The sequence below is a fragment of the Sorex araneus genome, chromosome 2, assembly GCF_027595985.1.
Source record: "Sorex araneus isolate mSorAra2 chromosome 2, mSorAra2.pri, whole genome shotgun sequence".
Classification (NCBI taxonomy): Eukaryota; Metazoa; Chordata; class Mammalia; order Eulipotyphla; family Soricidae; genus Sorex; species Sorex araneus.
The window spans coordinates 259,629,352-259,651,206 of record NC_073303.1 but is presented as its reverse complement, the minus strand read 5'-3'; positions in this window follow the sequence as shown (position 1 = coordinate 259,651,206).

Here is a 21,855-nt window from a genome sequence, read left to right as displayed (position 1 = left end):
TACCTTGGGCGTTGAGTTTTTCTCCTCTCTGGCTACCTTGGGCGTTTGTATGAGGGACACGCTGCTTTATCCTCCCAAGTGGCAGTAGCCATGCTCCAGCTGCTCTTGCTCTATTGATTTTTATCTGCATTACTGCCCCCAGATGCAAGGTTATAGAGTACACCTAGAACCTTCCAGAAAGTCTGGGTGACTCTATCCAGCCCTCGATAAACATTACTTTTTAGGTCCAGGCCAGCCCTTCATCTTCTTCTTGGAGGGCCGCCCCCTCTTCGGTGGTGATGGCTCCCGGGTTTGAGCCTTGCCTTCCTGGCCGAGGCTGATTGGATGCTATACGGGTATATACAGGATGCAGTCTGGGCCTCTCGGACCCTCAGAGTCCCAAAAGACTGAAGTGGAGATTCCGATTTGCTAACTGTCCCTTGCCAGTCGATAGAATCGAAGACATGTCAACTCTGTGTTTGTGCTGCTGCTATTTAAAACATGACCAATATACAATGAAATATCGTGTAAGTGTAGACTTCACATTAGATTTCAAACACTTGATGTGAAGGAAAAGTATCATACTGTCTCATTAGCACTGTAGCACTGTCGTCCCGTTGTTCATCGATTTGCTCGAGTGGGCACCAGTAATGTCTCCATTGTGAGACTTGTTGTTACTGTTTTTTGGCATGTTGAATACCCATGGGTAGCTTACCAGGCTTTGCCGTGCGGGTGGGATACTCTCGGTAGCTTGCCGGGCTCTTTGAAAGGGACAGAGGAATTGAACCCAGGTCAGCCTTGTGCAAGGAAAACGCCCTACCTGCTCTGCTATCGCTCCAGTCCGATCTCTCATTAAGATTGTTTATTTTGAGGACTTGGGGAGATAACTCAAGTGGGAGAATACCTACTTTGCATGCCCTGAATTCCACCCTCATCAGCAAATGCCCATCCCCCCACCTCCCCATCGAGCACTACTGGGTCTGCCTCAGATGTCCTGGAGTACTGAACCATCAGGCAGAGAATCAACCAGGAGTGCCCCCTCTGAAATATTTTCTCATGTTGGGTTTACATGTTAAATTATATTTTGAATATATTAAAATACTTTAAAAGTTAATTTTAGGGGGCTGGAGCAATAGTACAGTGGGTAGGGCATTTGCCTTGCACGCAGCCGACCCGGGTTCGATTCCCAGCATCCCATATGGTCCTCTGAGCACTGTCAGGGGTGATTCCTGAGTGCAGAGCCAGGCGTAACCCCTGTGCATCGCCAGGTGTGACCCAAAAAGCAAAAAAAATAAATTTAATTTTACCTATTTATGTCTTTTGGAAAAATCTGCTCACATTTTAAAGTTTACATTTGTGACTACTTGCCTGCTTTTTTAATGGAAAGTGCTACTATTGACCTCATTCCATGATCCTGGACAAACAACAACAACAACAAACAAACTGACCCACAGAGAAACAAAATTTAAGCAAAGGTAGAGAAGAGGGGGAGGGAGGAGGAGTCAGGAAAGGGAAGGGAGAGGGAGAGAATAAAGAGAAGGGAGTGAAGGTGGAGAGGGAACTAGGGAAAAATATGAGAATGAATCAGGCAGAGAAAGTAGCAGGAAGAACCTACAGAGGCTGGGGCCAGAGCCATAGCACAGTGGGTAGGGCGTTTGCCTTGCATATGGTCGACCCAGGGTCGATCCCCGGCATCCCATATCGTTCCCCGAGCACCACAAGAAGTGAGTCCTGAGCGCAGAGCCAGGAGTAACCCTTGAGCATCGCTGGGTGTGATCCCCCTCAAAAAAAAGCAAAAAGAAGAACCTACGGAGGCTCCAAGGATGGCTCAGTTCTTGGTTTTGGTGTGGCCAGCATTCTAGCCTTGGATTCTAAGAGAGCCTTTTCTGTTTTTATGATAAACTTTCCCATTTTGGCTTATGTGTATTCGAGGTGATTCTGAGAATGCTGAAATATTGGGTTAGTGCTAGAGGTATGGGTATTAAGACATAGCGCAGGGGTGGCAAAAATCTGGCACATTGCTGCCACCGCCTTCATGCTTTGTCAGACTTTGTTAATCAAATCCAAGGCATGCTCTTAGAATTATTCTCAGTGCTAGATCTCTGGCCTAGCATTGAAATGGCTAAGACTAGAAATGGCAGATAAGGCACATCCTATTTGTTATTCTCAGGGGAAGTGGTTGAAGTAGAAATTAAAGGAGACATTTAATTTTTTTTGGTCCATTTGAGATATCAGCTTCTTTAAGTGAATTCAAGTCCTTTTTTTTTTTTTTTAGCTTATGTTGCTTTGTCTTTAATTTAAGCTTTTTTTTTTTTTTTCTTTTTGGGTCATACCCGGCAATGCAATGCACAGGAGTTACTCCTGGCTCTTCAATCAGGAATTACTCCTGGTGGTGCTCAGGGGACCATATGGGATGCTTGGAATAGAACTCGGGTTGGCCGCGTGCAAGGCAAACGCCCTACCCGCTGTGCTATAGCTCCAGCCCCAGCAGGTAGGGTGTTTGCCTTGCATGTGGCCAACCTGGGTTTGATTCCTCCACCCCTCTCAAGCTCCCTGGCAAGCTCCCCATGGCGTATTCAATATGCTAAAAATAGTAACAAGTCTCACAATGGATACGTTACTGGTGCCCGCTCGAGCAAATCGATGTGATACAGTGATCATTTCAGCATAATGTTCCTTTGTCTTATGGCAGTAATGATGGTAACTGCCTGCAGGCTTGTTGTGAAGAATTAAAATTACAACAGGATCTAAAGCCCCAGGGGAGTGTACATGTAGATCTGAGTTGCTATTCAGGGTTGTATCCTTCGTAATCTGGCCTCTTTTGGGTTACGACCCTCTGCCCTCTGCCTCTGGCCAGCTCAGTGACAGAGGGCACTGCCCTCGGAACCCAGGCGATGGAAACAATCCCCAGTGACTTTCGTCAGTCAGTTGCCGTCGCCTCCAAAAACCAGCAGTACCAGTCAGCTTCACATCTTCTTAGGATGAGGATGAAGATTACTATTTTTGCCCAAGAAAAAGTTGGCAGAGAGAAAGTACTGACAAGGCAGAATTTGGAAAATGACTCATCTGGAATTTGCTGGAGGGAGGAGTCTGGAATTGGTGGGACCTGAGCCTTGGGAGAGAAGAAGAGGCTGCATCCCTCACTAAAGTTCTGCCCCCAGGCATCGAGGATGCAGTTCTCAGAGAGAGGACGGGGGCCCAGAGGAAGGGATGCATCTCCTCAGGCTACTGCAGTGTTGTTGGGGGAAAGGATTGTAAACTGAGGCAAATAAAATGTCATAAATACTGACAGTTACGGCAAGAATGCAAGAGAGTTTGAATCTGATTTATTCATTCTCTCATGCCGCACAAATAAGGCAAAAAATCGTAATTTCGTGTGAAATCACTTGTGAAATCCTAATTTGGGGATCTGTAAACGGGACACTGTGGCTATGATGTATTGTCTTTCACTTTTAGAAGCCCCATGGAAATAGCCATTGTGGACACTCCTGAATACTGTGGACTGCAAAGGTACCGTCCCATCTTGCTACGCCCTGGCTTCATGCTCAGAGAAAGCAGGGAACAACACAGTGAATAATATTCACAAGAGCTTGCAGTCATTTACACTGGAGATTTGCCCCACTGTGCATTTTTTCTTGTGTTTATTTTAATTTCATTCTCACAACCACCCAAAGAAAGACTTTTATTGTCCCCATTTTATAAACAAGGAAACCGAGGCACAAAGAGACTACCCAGTTCACCCAGGATCCTGTAGCTGGTGAGCGGAAGAGATCTCACCCATAATGAGTGCATTGAAGACCTACTGGGCAGGGAGACGCGAATTCCACAGCTGTTAGCAGGGAAGGATCAGTTCGACTCATCTCCAGAAATAGCAGTGCAGAATGTCAGGACGGAACAGGAAGCCAGTGACCATGCAGCCCTCCAGGCTTATTTTGGAAATGAGAAAACGGAGGTCCAGAAAGGTTAAGCGATTTGCCAAGATCATGTAGAGACTCAGTGACTCTCAGTCATGGTTCTCTCATGCTGGGGGGCCTGACCTGAGGGAAATCTGGTCTTTGGTGAACATGTGGGTGCCGGGTGTGGTTCTCCTAAACCAAACGCTCCCTGTGCCTTAGTCTTTCCCACAAACAGGGACCCGGGCCCTCGAGTTGGAGCACGAATGTCATTTCCGACTTTCCTCTCTTGTCTGTCTTGCCATCGGGCCTCCCCTCCGAGTCCCATCAGACTGGTTTTTCCCCCTTGACGTGCTGCTTGACCGGGACAGTCCTTCCTCGCCTCAGGGCTCAGAAGTCCTCCCTCTGCTCTGGGACAGGGCAGTGCAGAGAACAGCATTCCAGCCACAGTGAGTGGTCCTGGCGTGTAACCGCAGCTGAGACAGTGACACTCAAGCCCTCAAGCCTAGGGCTGGGCAAAAGGTGCATCCATCTCTTGCCACAGGGTCGCTGCAACCCGCAGGATAGAAACTTGAGAATTTGAGAAGCTGAGGACAAATGGCTGGTAGTTTGGGGGAGGGAACACATTCTTTTTTCTTTTCCATTTTTTGATTTTGGGGACAATCCCCAGCAGTGCTCAGGAGCTACTCCTGGAAAGTTGCTCTGGGGGTCACTCTTGGCGGTCCACGTACTGTGAAGTCTCCATATCATGCAAAACCTGCTGGCTAGCCCTCTATGCTATCTTCCTGCCCCTGAGAGGGGCTTTGTTTTTTTCTTCTTCGGGCACTATAAATTACGGCACTGTTGATAACAGTTTCATGCCTGAAACTCTCATGTTCCAACTCCAGATCTACCACCCAAGTCAGCACCCCCCTCAGTAACCCTCCGCCAGTGTTTCCAGCTCCCACCCACTCCCTCACCTACCTCCTTAGCAGCCTAATTGTTTTGATTTCATCATGATCATTTGGTTCTCATGCTTACGATAGTCTTGGCTATGAGGGGTTTCATACAGAGAGTTACCTCACGGCTATAGTATCCAGGTGTCCATGGTCCCAGACCAATGTCCCTGTGTTACCATATCCCCGGTATCCCCGTTCTCATTTCTGTAACCTAGGGCCAAGGGGTAGCCTGCACTTGATTCCTCCCACTCCCTTGCCCTTCTACTCTGTGCACCACAGTTGAGTGAGAATGTCTGGTGTTTTTTTTTTTTTTTTACTTTCTTTTTGGGTCACACCTGGTGATGCACAGGGCTTACTCCTGGCTCTGCACTCAGGAATTACTCCTGGTGGTGCTCAGGGGACCATATGGGATGCTGGGAATTGAACCCGGATTGACCATGTGCAAGGCAAATACCCTACCCACTGTACTACCACTCCAGCCCCGAATGTCTGGTATTTTGTCTTTTCTCTGACTTTCTTCCCTTAACAAGACATCCTCCAGTTCCATCCAAGTTGCAGCAAACTGTTTGAATTCATCCTTCCTGATGGCTGCATAATACTTGGCTATGTCTGCTTATTGCAGTTTCTTTCTTCACTCCTTTGTCCTTGGGCACTTGGGTTGTTTCCCTGTCCTGGCTATTGTACTAAAAGCCTGTGTTCATTGACTCTCCGATATACATGTGTGTGCATATATCTTCTGAAATTAGTGTTTCTGTGCTTTGGGAGTAGATGCCAAGTTGTGAAATAACTGGGCCGTGTGGGAGCTCTATTCTTACTCTTCAAAGAAATATCCAAACTCTCTTCCGTGGGGATTGAGCCGGACCACATTCCCAGCAGCAATGAAAGAGAGATCCTTTTGACCACATCCAGGAAGGGGATTGTTAATGACATCAGATAGTCTGAATAATTAATTTCTGGGCTTCTCTAGGACATTGGTCAGTGCTTTTGTTCTATGCTGAAGCCAATTTGGAGAACTTACAACCCAAAATTCTGCTAATACTGCCAGTCTCAAAGTAAGGTAATAGGGGCTGGAGAGATAGTATGTAGGTTAAGGTGCATACGTTGCATGTAGCTGACCCTGGTTCAATCCCTGGCACCACACAGTGCCCTGAGCACCGCAGAGAGGTGCCCCCAGCATTGCCAGGTGTGACTAAAAAGAAATAAATAAGGGAATGGATTCTTCAAATTTCTTCCATACCACCCACTAATTAGCTAAATGATGAGTCTCTAGCATCAGTATAAGTCACAGACTTTTAAAGATATGCAACACAGTCCTTGTCCGCAGGATTCAGTGGTTCAGCAGAGGCGCCAAGACTTAAAACTAATCGTCTATCATAAAAAAATAGAACACAGAATGCAGCCTGAGGGAGAGGCAACAAATGTGTTGCTCGTGAAAGGAGAAAGAGTTCGCCCTCAACTGCAGAGCAGTGACGCTCTCTCTTACAGCACGTGGGGTTCCGGACAGATAGTCAGCCAGAGAGCAACACTGTGCTTCCCAGAGTACTGCCTATGGTCCTCGGAGCACTGCCAGGAGCTATGTCCAAGCACAGAGTTGTGAGGAGCCCCTGAGCAACACCAGCCATGTTTCCTCTGTTAAAAAAAAACAAAGAGAAAATAAAAAGAAGAGGTGAGAGAGCTAGTAAAGTAGTTAGGATGCTGCCTTGCAGGTGGTTTGACCCCCAGCACCCCCTTTGGTCCGCCAGAGGTGATCTCACGGGCAGAGAGACAGGAGTAAGTCCTGGATTTTGGGGCTAGATGTGGCCCAAAAACCAAAATCTAAAACAAAACACTCCCAAACATGGAAAAAAAAAGACACGGGTTACGGTAATGTGATACTAACATTGCCTTACCTAGAATGGATTAGGCTCATCTCTAAACATGCTGACTATTTTTTAAATAAATGTTACCTTTTCTCCCTACTCTCAAGAATCTCTGTGAAGATAAGCATCATACTTGTTTGGACTTCATTTTATTCCCAACTCCCAGTCAAATGCCCAGAATGGAGTGGATGCTCAATAATCGCTACGTGTCTATGATTTATATTTGTTATAATTTATATATTTACATTATAAAACAATGAATATTATTTAAAACTATCAAGTCATATCAGGGGTTTTTATTCCCATCACTAAAGTAATCCCTGTGCTTAGCACAATTGCCAGTATTGGAGATATTCAGAGTATTTGTTGAATGAATGAATGAATGATGAATGAATGAATGAATGAATGAATGAATGAATGAAGTCAGGATGAAGATCAAAAGGTAGGCAGTATTTGGAAAATTTGACCTATCAGAACTCAATAGGATTCTGAATACAGATGATAGTGAATTTTATAAACCTGATGAAATCATGTAAGCAGACTGCACCTCATTTATATACTTTTTCATGGAAAATTTTGCAGAAGCCCAACTATAGTTTCTCCAAGATGATTAATTGGCTCCAGGACACTTCCACTCTGCTCCTTGCAGATTCCCACCCCTTCTTATTTGCTAATTTTATTTAGATTTCCTAGAAGCATGAGCTGTTTGTTCTGAGATTAGAATGCAAGCACTCATCACCTGGCACCTGGCAAATCAAAGAACTATGAGATAGGAAAGAAACCATTCCTATCTTTCGCCTTGAGAAGGTCATGCTTTTCTCAGGCACAGAGAAGGCTGTGGACCTGCCCCTGGGGGTCTCTTGAGGGGTTTCCAACTGAGGGAGCGGGGCCTGGTCCGAAGGACAACAAAATAATGAGACTGCTCGTGTTTTGTTTTGTTTTTAATTTAGAAACTTTCTTACAAGTCATGCTCGGTAGTCTTTGTTTTTTTAATTCAAACTAATGAAAAATGGAAAGGAAATGAGATGTTCCATGAGATTTAACCAAACACTGAGCAGGTCTCTTGGAATATGACTGCAAAAATTAGTTATTAATATCTTTTTTAGCAAAAAAAGTGATTATGGAGATGAAAAGGCAGCCCAGATGCCCCTCAAAGGTGATGGCATCCTCTCTGACTGGCTGTCTCCAAGGCCTCTACCATTGCTCTATTCATACCCATTGCTGTATCACTGTCATCCTGTTGTTCGTCGATTTACTCGAGCGGGACCAGTAACGTCTCTGTTACACTCAGCCCTGAGATTTTAGCAGCCTCTCCCTACTCATCTTTCCCAACGATTGGAGGCTCTTCAAGGTCAGGGGAATGAGAACTATCGTTACTGTTTTTGGCATATCGAATATGCCACGGATAGCTTGCCAGGCTCTGCCGTGCGGGTGGGATACTCTCGATAGCTTGCCGGGCTCTCCGAGAGGTATGTATAAATCTATTCATAATCATTTGGAGAGAAATCAGTCTCCTTTTGGAGAGGGTGAGGGGCTGCCCAGCCATGTCTGGTGATGCTTAAAGTCTGCTCCTGACTCTGTGCTCAGGGGACCATAGATGCTGCAGGGAATGACTAGGGTCAGCCTTGTATGTAAGGAGACCACCTTAACCCTTTTACTATCTCTCTGGTCCCGTGGGAGAGGAAAATTTTTAAGGAGCCTAATTATATATTAGCTGTGTGGAAGTGAGTTCTTCTGGTTAGGTCTCCAAAAATTAAAGAGAAAAGGCAGAAAACTTTTAAATAAGATTATGAAGTTATTTTTGTGACCATGTGGGTAATGACAGTATATATATATATATATACACACACATATATATATACATATATATATATATCACTGTATCACTGTCATCCCATTGTTCATTGATTTGCTTGAGTGGGTGCCAGTAACATCTCCATTCATCCCTGCCGCATACTAGTGTAGCCTGATGGCGTATTGGGGATTCTTTCAGGATCAGCAGAATGAGGACCGTCATTGTTACTGTTTTTGGCATATCAAGTATGCCACAGGTAGCCTGTCAGGCTCAAATGGTAAGATACGCAATTCATGAACCAGAAACCATGATAAAATCAACCATTGAATGGATGGTTAGTTACCTTTCTTCCATGGAACCGAGTGCTTCACATGACCTTGCCTTGTGTCCAGTATCTGAGACTATTTAGGGATGTGACCTCTGATCCCCTGAGCATGTAGCTGACAGGAGGAAACTTTCGGACCGTGAGCATTCTCTTCTTCGCCACCGAGGGGTAGTTGAGTAGAATAGAATTTCATGCCAATGCAGCAAGAGCCTGTGGGTCAGACCCAGTTAGTTCTGTTTGGCCCCTTAGATTCCGTTCCTCGTTCAGCTCGCCAGCCTTCTAGAAAGCCAGACAGGCCAGTGAGCACAGACTTAGCTGTGGTGCACGGCCGTCCATCACACACGGAGCCTCTCAGCATCCTCAGGGCCTCTGCAGAGCTGCTCCCTCTCTCTGCTGCGCTTTTATTCCTCTCTTCAGCCTGTGTCTTGGGTCTCAGCTGGGATCTTTCTTCCAGCAGAAAATACTTCCCTAGCTCCGCGTGGTCCTGCACGCCATCCACGTTGGATCTTCTCAAGCACCCTCCTCTCACCACTGGCCATTCTCCAGTGGCCTGCTTGGAGGCTGGCTGTGAGCCCCTCCCACATGCCGTGAGGGCGGGCACAGTGCAGGCTGGCCCGGGCTTCTCCATCAGAGTGCTCGGCATAGAACGGCTGACCGAAAAGTAACAGTAGGTTAGTGAGGTCAAGACATGTGTTACTGCTCATCTGTGGGATATAAAATAACAGAGTAGGAGACTAGCACCCAAGAATAGTAGAAATAGATACCAGGAGGTTGGCTCCATGGCTTGGAAGCCGGCCTCACATGCTGGGGGAAAAGGCAGCTCAGATAGAGAAGGGAACACCAAGTAAAATGTGGTTGGAGATCCCACGTGGGAAGGGAGATGCGTGCTGAAAGTAGACTAGAGTCTGAACACAATGGCCACTCAATACCCCTATCGCAAACCACAACACCCAAAAGGAGAGAGAGAACAAAAGGGAATGCCCTGCCACAGAGGCGGAGTGGGGTGGGGGGGATGGGATTGGGGGGTAGGAGGGATACTGGTTTCATTGGTGGTAGAGAATGGGCACTGGTGGAGGGATGGGTTCTCAAACATTGTATGAGGGAAACACAAGCAAGAAAATGTGTAAATCTGTAACTGTACCCTCATGGTGATTCACTAATTAAAAAATAAATAATGAAAAAAATACATGTGTTACTTTAGAGAGTAGAAGATCTTAAATGCCATGGGAACCCTTGAAGATGCTCGATCCAGTATCAAGTATGTCATTAATAAAGTGTTTATTATTTTCATGTTATTAACTGGTTCACGTATAACTTTGTTATTTTTGGCTTATCACAGGACTTGAAAGTGGTGGCTTGTGCACGGAAGTTTGTGTCATTAGCTTTAATAAATATTGACCATGTGCCCATATACCAGACGAGGTGCTTGGTAGGCTCTGGGGCCATGACAGGCCACGGCTGTCCTCAAAGATCTGAACCTAGGGGGTCCAACTGCATTTACTGAGTCATGCTCCCAGATGGCGCATGCGTATTGAGGACTCACTTTGGATCACACCCTTCGCTAAGAAGCAAAACCAAAGAAGATTCTTGTCACACGGAGGTTAGAAACTGGTGAGAAGATAGATGCCTGTGACTCACGAGGCCCTAATTCAGAGCTGGGCCCAGGAAGGCCAGGGAAGAGTTGAATTGAGATTTAAAGCATGAGTCGACGTTATTAACAGATGAAGGCGGGAGATGGAAAGGAATTGTTGCTCCGTGTCCACGGTGAAAACTCTGTGGTAGAAAGAGAAGACTCTGCTGGTAGGTCAGGGAGCAGGCTCTCCGTGACTGGAGCCTGTCGTGCTAGTCACCTGGCATAGGAGAACAGAAGGAAGATGCAGGCCAGACAGACCCTGTGAGAGGAATGCAATCAAACGGTGAGCTGTTTAGCGAGAGGTGCCTACTGCTGAGGCGCCCAACCATTGACTGAATTAGTGCTCACCTAAGTGAATTTATGGATGACTATTCTAGGTACTTATCTCTAATAGACAGGTTGTTGGTTTTGTTTAATTATGAAGGGCAGAATGGATGTTAAGCATTTCAGAGAAGTGCAAACTCTGCTCTCGCTACAAGAAGCCCTTTAACGTGGAGATTTATTAATGATGGATGGCTCCTCGCCCTCACACCTGACTGGAAAAGGAATGGCTTTCCCCAGGCTTCCCAAGTCCCTGGAAAGAGGAGCATGGCTGCCTGTAGGGGATTAGCTGAAACAGGTCCATAAAGAGCCGGTCCTAAATCACTGACAGCACTTGGCACTTCACTGTCACGAGCAAGCCTTACCTCTTAAGCTTTTGCCTGGCTAGTGTAGCTCTGAGGCAGGCAATCCAAATAAGTCTCTTTTTTTCCCTTTGGAAATCTTTCTTCCCCTGTGGATATTCTAGGCCCCCACTGGTGGCAGGCAGAGTTTTCTTAGGCACAGAGTTGAAATCTAAAACATTCTTAGGGGATGTTCCTCTTTGACCCAATGCCCTGTGAAGAGAAGAAGCAGCTGGTGTTGTTGATGTAGCCTACTGAGAGAGGACCGGGCCTGGCATTTGGGAGGTGCTGGGTTTAGCCTTGTCACTGCAAAGCGGAGAAACTTGTTTCTCATTAGGCTTGTTACAGCCGGTTTCTGAAAATCAAAGTTAGGAAGTACAATACTTTGTTGTTCTGTGGCTGGATTTTGTTGTTGTTGTTGTTGTTGTTGTTAATTTGCCTGCTGTTACCAGGAGTCTCCTGTCTCCCTGATGCTTGGGGATACCTTTGTAGTTCTGCCCACTATGTCCTTTTGCCAGGACCGTCCACTCTCCTTATAAGGTCTGGGTCTTCCTTGAAGCCTCCTGCAATAATTCCAGACACACTGCCACATCTTCCTGAGCTGCCTACAATGATTACTTTTGTGCATTTTTCAATTTTATATTGTATTTTCCTTGCATTTTTGGTATGTATGTCTTGGTTCTCCCAACAAGATTACAACTAGGTAAACCAATGAATATTTGCTGAACATATTAATGACCTATTAAACTGAAGGGTTCAGGACTGAGTTATATCTGTCTTTGTTTGCCTCTACTCCACTGAGTTCACTGATGGCGTCGTAAGAAATATTCTGTAGGTGTTAGACTGAGAAGCAACATATCACGATGATGAAAAGCATAAACTATGGAATCTGGTGGCTCTGGTAACCAGGTAAGGGACTAAAGAAGTTCAATAATTTCTCTGCACCTCAGCTTCCCAATTATAAATGAGATTGTTGTAGTATCCACCTAAGGATATCAGCGGAGATTGAATAAGGTAATGCATACACATACAGGACTCTGAACCTGAAGCTGAAATAAGCTGCAAATGAGACCGTGAACAATTTAACTGCAAAGGAATGCGAATTTGATTAGGGCTTTGGGTTTGGAAAAAAGAAGCAAAGAAGCAGTCAGTTAAAATCTACCTCGAAGTACAAAGTGCCTCTGGGACCACCCCAAGGTAAGGGGCAGGTAAAGGAAAGTGCAGAAAGTAAAGCAAGGAAGGATGGAGCAGGCTTCTTGTGCCCCAGTTTATACCGTGCCAAGCCAATAAGACCCTCTTCCTTTTCACCATCGAAAAGCAAAGTTTAATGGATTTCTCACGAGAAACAATCCTAGTTCGATGGTCCTTGTTCAGCCTCTCCCTCCCTCCCCATTGAATTCTTTCCAATATCCTTTTTTTTTCATTTTTTTGGTGAAAGAGAGCTTTTACATTAAGCCTATGATAATTTGATAGACCGTTGTTTATTGTAACTGGAACATGTGCATTATTCATTGTTCTGCTCTTTTATGACTTATCTTTTAAGTAATACTTATTTTTTCTGTTAAAAGTTGTATGAGGTTTCCTCTTACTTTTTAGCAAAATAAAAAATTAAAATGAGAGAGAAAGACAGTGAAAAAGGAATTATTATTTTAGCAGATTCACAGTTAAGTAAAATACCACAAAGTTGGAGTACAAACACCTGCCTAAAAAGGTCCTGGGAGGGGGCCAGAGAGATAATACAGCAGATAAGGTGCTTGCCTTATGGCAGTGAACCCCAGGTCGACCCCAGGCACCCCGTACTGTCCCCTGTGTACTGCCAGGAGTGCTTCCTGGGTACAGAGCTGGGGTACTATTCCGATATTAAAATCGCAAGAGTGTGGGCCTCGCTGATGCAGGAAAGTGTTTGTGTGAAATCCCCTGTAAAACGAAGCAAAACAAAACAGTACAATACTGATTGCTAACAACTCCTCTGAAACATCCTTTATTCTTTTTCTTTCTTTCTGTTTCTTTTTCTCTCTCTTTAGTTGGGGTTTGTCAGTTGAGCTCACCAACCTAACTGTGTTTGGAGGCTGCTTCTGTGTCTGTCGTGCTCTGTCCCTGGTCCCAGTGTTTTGGTGGGGGTGGGTAGTTGAGGGGGGCAATATGCTGGAGATGACCCAGGGAAGGCCGCCTGGAAGGCGAGTGCCCTTAAACATCCTTATAACACATTGGTACAGACTGTGAAGAATTTGAGGAGCATAGATAGTTTAGAGTATAATGTGCTTTAAGCTCTTTTTTTTTTCTCCCCCCTGCAAGACTGCTGGACTCTTAAACATATACATCTATAGAGTAGAATTTATTTATTTATTTATCTATCTTTTGTTTGTTCTTAACACATACTTGTAAAATTTTGTCTTTCAAAAAACCATTATCTATTTATTTATTTATTTATTTATTTTGCTTTTTGGGTCACACCCGGCGATGCACAGGGGTCACTCCTGGCTCTGCACTCAGGAATTACCCCTGGCAGTGCTCAGGGGACCATATGGGATGCTGGGAATTGAACCAGGGTTGGCTGCATGCAAGGCAAACACCCTACCCGCTGTGCTATCACTCCAGCCCCCTAGAGTAGAATTTAAAGGTTAGAATTTAAAGATTCTAAGGGTTGGGCTCCATACTCTCCCAATAAAGCAAGTGTCGCATAGAGCAAATCACAAGGATGTTTTTCTTTCCAGTGCATATCAAAGTTGTGCTTGCATTATTCTGTAATATAGTGTGTGCGACAACAGCATTATGTCTTTCGAATGTGCCTGCCGTAATGTTGGAAAAATGGCATTGGTGGGCCGTGTGTGACAGAGCGGCCATGCATCTACTATTTGTGAAAAACACGAGAATGGAGCCTCAGAACAAAGAGAAGTAACATGGAGTGTGCCTGTATTTATTACCTGGGTAAAAGTGGACAAGCTACTTAATCCCTTCGAGTTTCTGTCTCTGTAAAGTGGAGCTGGTGATGAGAAAGGGAAGGAGGATGTTGGATAGCTCATGATTTGAGGTTGTGAAAATCCAGTGCTGTTTGTCATGTAAATACTTAGTCTAGTGTCTGTGCAGAGAAATGCACCCAGAGTAAATAACTTCAGATAACACAATTAGCAATAGGCGGGGTTGATTCTCTGTGCCAGATAAATTAATCAACTCCAAAACCACTTTCCTTATAATTTATTATAAATTATAGTGCACTCATTTTAATTATCTTTCTACTGCATGTAAGGATATAGCTATCTATAAAACTATATATTTTCCATTCGTATAACTTGGGCAATTTGTCAGTGACTCTAGTGAAATGAGTCAAGAAGTATCCCTGCCAATAACATTTCATAGCAAGGTTAAAAGTTTGTTCTTAACACATACTTGTAAAATTTTGTCTTTCAAAAAAACATTTATTCAAGTCACACTGGTTTAAAGCATTGTGTAAGTTTCAGGTATATACTGCATTATAATTCGACATCAGTACAATAAACTAGGAGATGTTCACCATCAGAAGTTTGTTTCCATCCACCTCCGTACTATGCCTCCTTCCTCTCTGCTCCCCATCCCTTCTGGCAACCACAGCTTAGTTTTTATAGTCTGTTTTGGTTTTTGTTTCATTTTGTCTGTTCTATTGGTTGTTTGTTTGGGTTTGGTTTTAGGCCACACAGGACAGTGTCCGAGGCTTACTGACTCTACACCCAGGGATCACTCCTGGCAGTGCTTGGGGGGCCCTATGGGGTGCTGGGGATCGAATCCAGGTCGACTGTGTACAAGGCAAGTGCCTTTCCCACTGTATTACAGCTCTGCCCCATGTTTGTTCTGTTGTTTGATCTTACACATATGAATGAAATCCTATAATAATACTTGTCTTTTTGTTGTTGTTGTCTGTTTCTTTTTTAAAGTCTTATTAAAGCACCATGATTTACAAATTTATTCATGATTGAGTTTTAGACACACAGTGTTCAACACAGATCCCACCGCCAGTGTCCACTTCCCTCCCAGGTTTCCTCTTATACCACCCCCAACCCCCCTCAGCCTGCCCTCTTAAGAGGCTGCAGTTCAGCAGCTATGGTTTGGTTCTCGTGATCTCAGTTGTTGACTCTGGTTTGGATATTGAGTCCTATAATTCCTTGCCACCACTCATGTACCTGAATCCCCTTGGCCCCTGCCCTTCCCTGGTTGCGTCTCATCTGTCTCCTTTCCCCTTCCCCTTCGCTCCACTTCTTTTCTTCTCCCTATTCTCTGGGGCAAGCTACCGAGAGTATCGAGACCGCGAGGCAGAGCCTGGCAAGCTACCCGTGCGTATTGGATATGCCAAAAATAGTAACAATAAGTCTCTCGATGAGAGACATTACTGGTGCCCGTTCGAACAAATCGATGAGCAGTGGGATGACAGTGACAGTGATTCTCTGGGGCCAACATGATCTGGGCACCCCCCTTTAAGCCATTGCTATTTTTTTTAACCCGGTTATTCTGTCTTTATATGTTTTTCCCCCCACTAAATAAAATCCCCTCGAAGTCCATCCTTGTTGACCCAAATAGCAAAATTTCATCATTTTTTTTACAGTTGGGCAGATGTTGCTATGAGTAGATCTCTTTACCCACTGGTCTGCTGATGAGCATTTAAGGTAGTTTTCCTGACTTGGCGTTTGTAACTAATACTGCATGGCAATTTCTGTTGTTTAAATCAAAGACTTTGCTTTTAAATCAAAGACAAAGCTTGCTAATAACTCATGAAATTTCTGGTGCTTACTCCAGCCCTGCACTGACTCTTGTTCTCTGCAAGGGCCTCCTTCCCCGTTGGCTCGCTCTCCGGGGCCTGCGGTATGACTCACCATGCCTCTCTTTCAGCTCTTGGCTCAAGGCTGATATTTCCTCAGTCTTCGCTCACTCCCGTCTTACCTATTTATTCTCCTAACAAGCAATTCCTCTCTTTTAAGTTCTCCTTTACCATGCTTATCTCTGTTTTTAATTAATCTGGGTAATAGTTCAACTCCTCTATTTCTCCACCAATTCATAGTGCGTTCTTGCTCATGTATCTAATTTTACATCGAATAAGCAAACAGTTGTTTTGGGGTACTCACTCTGTCTGACGAAAACCTTTCATCCTCACAGCAAACAGCTAGGCAGGCACTGTTTTATTTTTATACCACAAAAAACAAGAGGGTTGCTGGGTTAACAGGGCAAGTAATGACGGAGACCTCATGCCTCAGTGACTCCTGTGAACCCAAGAGTCCTCTGGCCTGACAGATGGGCGTCACGAGGGTGGGGCTGAGGGGGAGGGGGAAGACATAATGCAGTTTTCCAATATCTGCTCATCAATGGGAAGAGCAGTCCGACTGACTAATGAATGAGGTGCCTGAAATTGAGATATCCCTTATAATCTCTTTCCTCCTAGACTCTCTGAATCAAAATTCCAAGATATTAAGGAGTAATTTTCCTTTTTCTAAGGGACATCTAATTATGTGAACATTAAAAACAAAAGCCCAGCATGTCACCAGAGAGGAAGTTATCAGAGGTTTCAGTATTAAGTTCTTAATGATTTTTGCAATGTGAGGATCTTGCGGGAGCAGATGTGCCACAATGGATGGTTTCCAATGTCCTGCTAAAATCTGGGATGCCTCAGAGGCTACAAAAATAAAATTCTAAATGCAATTTCCCTGGCAAAGGCTGGGCAACTGCTCTGGATTGGACCAAAATATCAAATTGGCTCCGGCACAGGGGATCAGTGGCATTCTCTAATCAGTGAACTTCTTATGTGGAGATTAAAAGGAATCATGGGATTGTAATTAGTCGTAATTATAGCAGTAGTTTCTTCTGTTTTTGTCTCTTTGCTGTGGCAGTTGCCTGTGATGGCTTTGGAATAACTTGCTTCTGAGACTGTGTAGAACTTCATAAATGAAGTTTTCCATTCAAACCTCAAATACCCTATTTAAAAAGAGTTACTTATTTCAAAGGAGTTTTCTTTCTTCTTTTTTTTTTTTTTTTAATTTCTTCTACCTCAAACTGAGCCTTGGGTTGGAGGTCATCTCTGTCAGCTTCGAGGTGCAAAGCAAATTCTTCATCAAAGGAAGGACACGGAGTGTTAAGTTAGAATATCAATGGACATTTGGACCTCAGGAATCCCAGAACAGAAACTGCTGCTTACACAGCAAACCCTGTGCATGATGGCTTTCCCCCTCCCGGCCGTGGGGTATTGATGGGGCATCCCTTACTACCTGCATCTCTGCAATAGACCACTTTAGGGGACCCTGATTCCATTCTTTCAACTCCCATCTGATGATTGAGTTCCATTATAGCCCAAGTACATGTCCACATGCACACACACACACACACACACACACACACGCACACACACACACACACACAGTATACACTGGGGGGGGGGAGAGATAATTCTTTGCTGAAAAAAATGTATCGCTTTATTCATATTGTGAGAGCATTGAGCATTCTTTAAAGAGACGGAGAGTAACAGCTTGGTGGGCTGCCAGGTGTGTAAGTGTTTACTCTTTGCCTGGTTCTAGGCCCTCCGGAAGATGAAAAACATACAATCAGGGGCCAAGTGCATTTATGACTTGCCTTGGAGCCTTCTGGAAGGAAAGCCTGTCTTGTGAGAATTTTTTTTCCCCCTCAGAAGTAATAAGAAATAGCAATTATATAGCCGTCAGTCTGCACGAGTCACTTAATCAGCAGATATTTATTGCCTGCACGCGAGAGTTTGAACCCCTGAGAGCAAAGCAAGGAAACCTTGCTGACTCAGTCCTTACCCTTGAGATGCCGCCGCCGTAGTGGGAAGTCACGAACCGGAAGCCCTGCGTTTGAAGGTCTGAGCAGACGGAGGAATTAGACTTGCCCTGCCCCTCCGGGCTCAGAAAAGAGGGAGCAGCAGTTACAGAGAAGTGCAGGGGCGTAGGCTCACGGTTCTCAATGTGGTCTGAGAACATCCCGGAGCCTGTTCCCTGTGGGAATTCCCAGCACAGACGCACTGAAGGTGGGACCCAGGCTCACTCAACAAGCTGTTTTAGAAAGCCCCCTGCAGATTCTTCATGTGTGGGGTCCCCTCGCAGTGCCCCGACACTCAGGGGTCACTCCTGACCATCCCTGGGGGGCCATATGTGGTTGGGGGATCAAACCTGGCTGGGCTGCATGCAAGCCTTCCTCGCTGAGCTGTCTCTCCTGCCCCAGCCACTTCAGATTCTTAAGTTACATAAGTTACACTGTAACACAAGGAAGAATGCTCTAAGCAGTCCACTTTTCCTGTCATTGGACCCATTGAGTGTCCATTATTGGTTGTGTGCAGGAAGACACAGTGAAGGGATTGGACACCTCATTTGCCGGCCTTATTTAGCCATGAAAGAGTCTTAAAATTATGAAGTTATGTCAGTAATCTCTTAGACAAGGGCTTACTGGCTCTCCAGGGTAAAATACAACAAACTTCACACACTTTCCTCTAAGGGAACTTTTTGGGATCATTTTTAACAGATTATTCATAACAAGCAATACAAAATAAATTATCTAGGTCCTTCTTGGGGGCCAGAGTTTGGGGGTCGGGATGGAAACATTCGAAATATGATAGTAGGGCAGTGGAATGGTGGTGGAATCGTTGTTGGAATATTAAATGTAACAAATTGTGGTGAACAACTTTATAAAAATAAGATAAAACGTAAAAAACTTAAAATAAAATAAAATAAAAATAAAATAATAAAAAGTAAATTAAAAAATAACATTATGAGGTGTTGACAGGATATCAGCGGAGCTTGTAAAAATGTAATACTGAATCTCATGAAATGCACTAGATTGTACAAAGTGCTCCCACATGAAATAATTGCTGTCAGAAATTTTCAAGAGGGGCCGGAGCGATAGCACAGCGGGTAGGGCGTTTGCCTTGCACGCGGCTGACCCGGGTTCGATCCCCGGCATCCCATATGGTCCCCCAAGCACCACCAGGAGTAATGGAGTAATTCCTGAGTGCAAAACCAGGAGTAACCCCTGAGCATCACTGGGTGTGACCCAAAAAGCAAAAAAAAAAAAAAAAGAAATTTTCAAGAGTTGTTTTCCATACTTTATAATGTACAAGCAAAATTAGAGATGTAAGAGCCTTTCAATTTGCAAATGCATGAATGGGAGTCTTGCTCTGTCGTCATCTCCCGCTTCCTCTCCCCACCCCCTCCGCCAGGTGCCTGGTGCCGGGTAAGGGAAGGGAAGTCAAATGCTCTGGTATTCCTTCCAGTCCCGGGAAGTAGATGCAAGAGGAGATTGTATTGGGCAGCAATAACTACATCTGAACTCTTTCCACCACCATTTTTTCCATGAGTTTTCTGTACTGCATCACCCACCCCCTTCCTCTTCTTCTTCTAACACCCCTCGGGGGCCAGTTTCCCAGTGTCTTTATCTTCCCACCTGTAGGGAACCTTCCAGTCTGCCCTTATACTCTTGCTCCCAGGAGGCCGGTGTTCAGGCCCTTCTAGTTTATCAGTCCTCATCTAATCAGCTTGATGAACAGCCAACCGTTAATGAGTTCCTGACTCATCTTTCGGGGAGCCCATTTGCTTATTAACTGTTGGTTTCCAAGGCCAAACTCTATTTGGTTAGGGGTGGGAGAGGGGGAGTTTTAGAAAGTTAACCTGGGGAGAAGGGCAGAACATGGAGAGAATTTCTCAGAATCAGGTACCTGGGACAATTCCCTGCATATTTATTTATTTGAGTTTTTGTTAAAAAATTTTACAACACAGAGGGTGCTTGCCTTGCATGTGGCTGACCTGGGTTCAATTCCTGTTTCCCTATGTGATCCCTTGAGCTATACAAGGAGTAGTCCCTGAGCACAGAGCCAGGAGTAAGTGCTGAGCACTGTCAGATGTGGCCTTGAAATAAAAAATAAAATAAATTACCTTGCAGCTGGGGGGATAGCTCAGTGGCCAGGGCCACATGCCTGGGCTGCACTGGCCCTCAGTTCAAACCTCAGCATCACCTGGGTCCTATGCACCTTGGGATAGCCTCCTAGAGGTTCCCTAGCACTTAGGTAGCCCTCGTGGTCCCTGTCACCACAGAGCCCAAGAAGCTCCACATTCATGCCCTGGTATTAAACTGCCTGGCCCAGCTGACCTAGTGTATGTGTGTTTATATATATATAAACATATATATATATATGTATATGGTCACTGAATTGTTTGTCTGAAAAAAGCCTGAAATCTGCCTTGCTAAGAGTGTGCCAGGGGTCTCCGGTATGTGGGGACCAGGACTATTTCTCCAAACCGCACAGCTGCTTATGTGGCCGTGTGACCTTTCCTGATATACAAAAAAACATTCAGGAGCGGCTCCTTTGACCCTGAACGGCCATGATCCCAGAAGCACACAAACCAATCTCGGAACACAGCGGCTGCTGGCAGAAACACCTCTGGACTTCATTACTAAAAAGCCAGAATTCCAAAACCACGTGGCCGCTGTCTCGGTCGTGCAACATCACATGCTCTTCATTATCAGCAATAGAAAACAAATGATCTAATGATGCCTTTTCGGCAGGTCTGATTGTTGGGGGAATATTCCAAATAATAATAGTGGGTTTTCTGTCGAAAATTGAATGCAAACAAAGTAAAGAGAGAGTAAAGTGGAAATCATCTGCCACACAGGCAGTGTGGGGGGTGGGTGAGATATATTGGGGTTCTTGGTGGTGGAACATGTGCACTGGTGAAGGGATGGGTGTCTGATTATTAGTATGACTGAGACTTAAGCCTGAAAGCTTTGTAACTGTTCTCACAGTGATTCAATAAAAAAAAAATAAATACATAACTTTTTTTCTAAAAAAAAGAGTGTGCCAGGGGAAAGACATGCTCACTCAAGTTTGGGACCCACAGGAGCTAGACCCAGACTCCAAGGATCATTCTCCTTAGTTAAGTCCAACTGTAACCTTCTAGTATTTTCTAGAGAGAGTCTTCTTTGGGGTTCTGTTGGCCTTGGGAACTGAACTCGATGGTGAACTTTAGGCATAAATTTCACCTGAAATCGTGGCAGGCTGCAGGAGAGATGGGATGCTCTTAACTGCTCTCCTGTTACTCAAACAAAGTCTCAATCAGTGACCTCCTTGGGCACGTAACTGTTTTTCCCAGTGGGTCTGAGGATGATGTGGGGTGGAGGATGATGCAGACAGGGCAACAGAAACACTTTATTCTCCTGTTCCCCAATACTGCTGCCCAGGAAGAGGAACTGTATGTATACGGTCACTGATGGTCCCCGGTGACATTTTGGTGTCATTTATGATGGGGGATTAACATGATCTGCAGGCAGACCTCTGAGTGCCTTGCCAAAAAAAAAATCTAAAAATAAATAGCTCAGAGGACTCATTCCTTCTTTCCATTCATTCAGAGGGAGACAGATGGTGCCCAGTAACCTGATTGGAATCGACAGTAAAGCTGCTCATCTTTTTGCAAAGCATTTGCAGGGAAATTTTACAGATGGGTTTGGTGGTGGGGAGCGAGCTCCAAGTGATGACTCGGCCAGGGTCCTGGCCAGCAGAGAGGGGAACCAGGCTGTGTCCATCATCCTCCCTGAGAAGCAAGAGGGGAGGACTCTCCACTGACGAGGAAAATGGGAAGGGAAGGAGGGAGATGACAGGAAAAAGGCCTTTCCAAGAGACTTGAGGAAGACCCTGGGCTGTGCATGGAAAGGCACTAATTGTGGGCTGGTCACCACCATCCTGTGTGCTCAGGGGACTGGAAGTAAATGCAGTCCCTGAAGGGGGCCAAGTATAACAAGGGAGAGGACTCGAGCC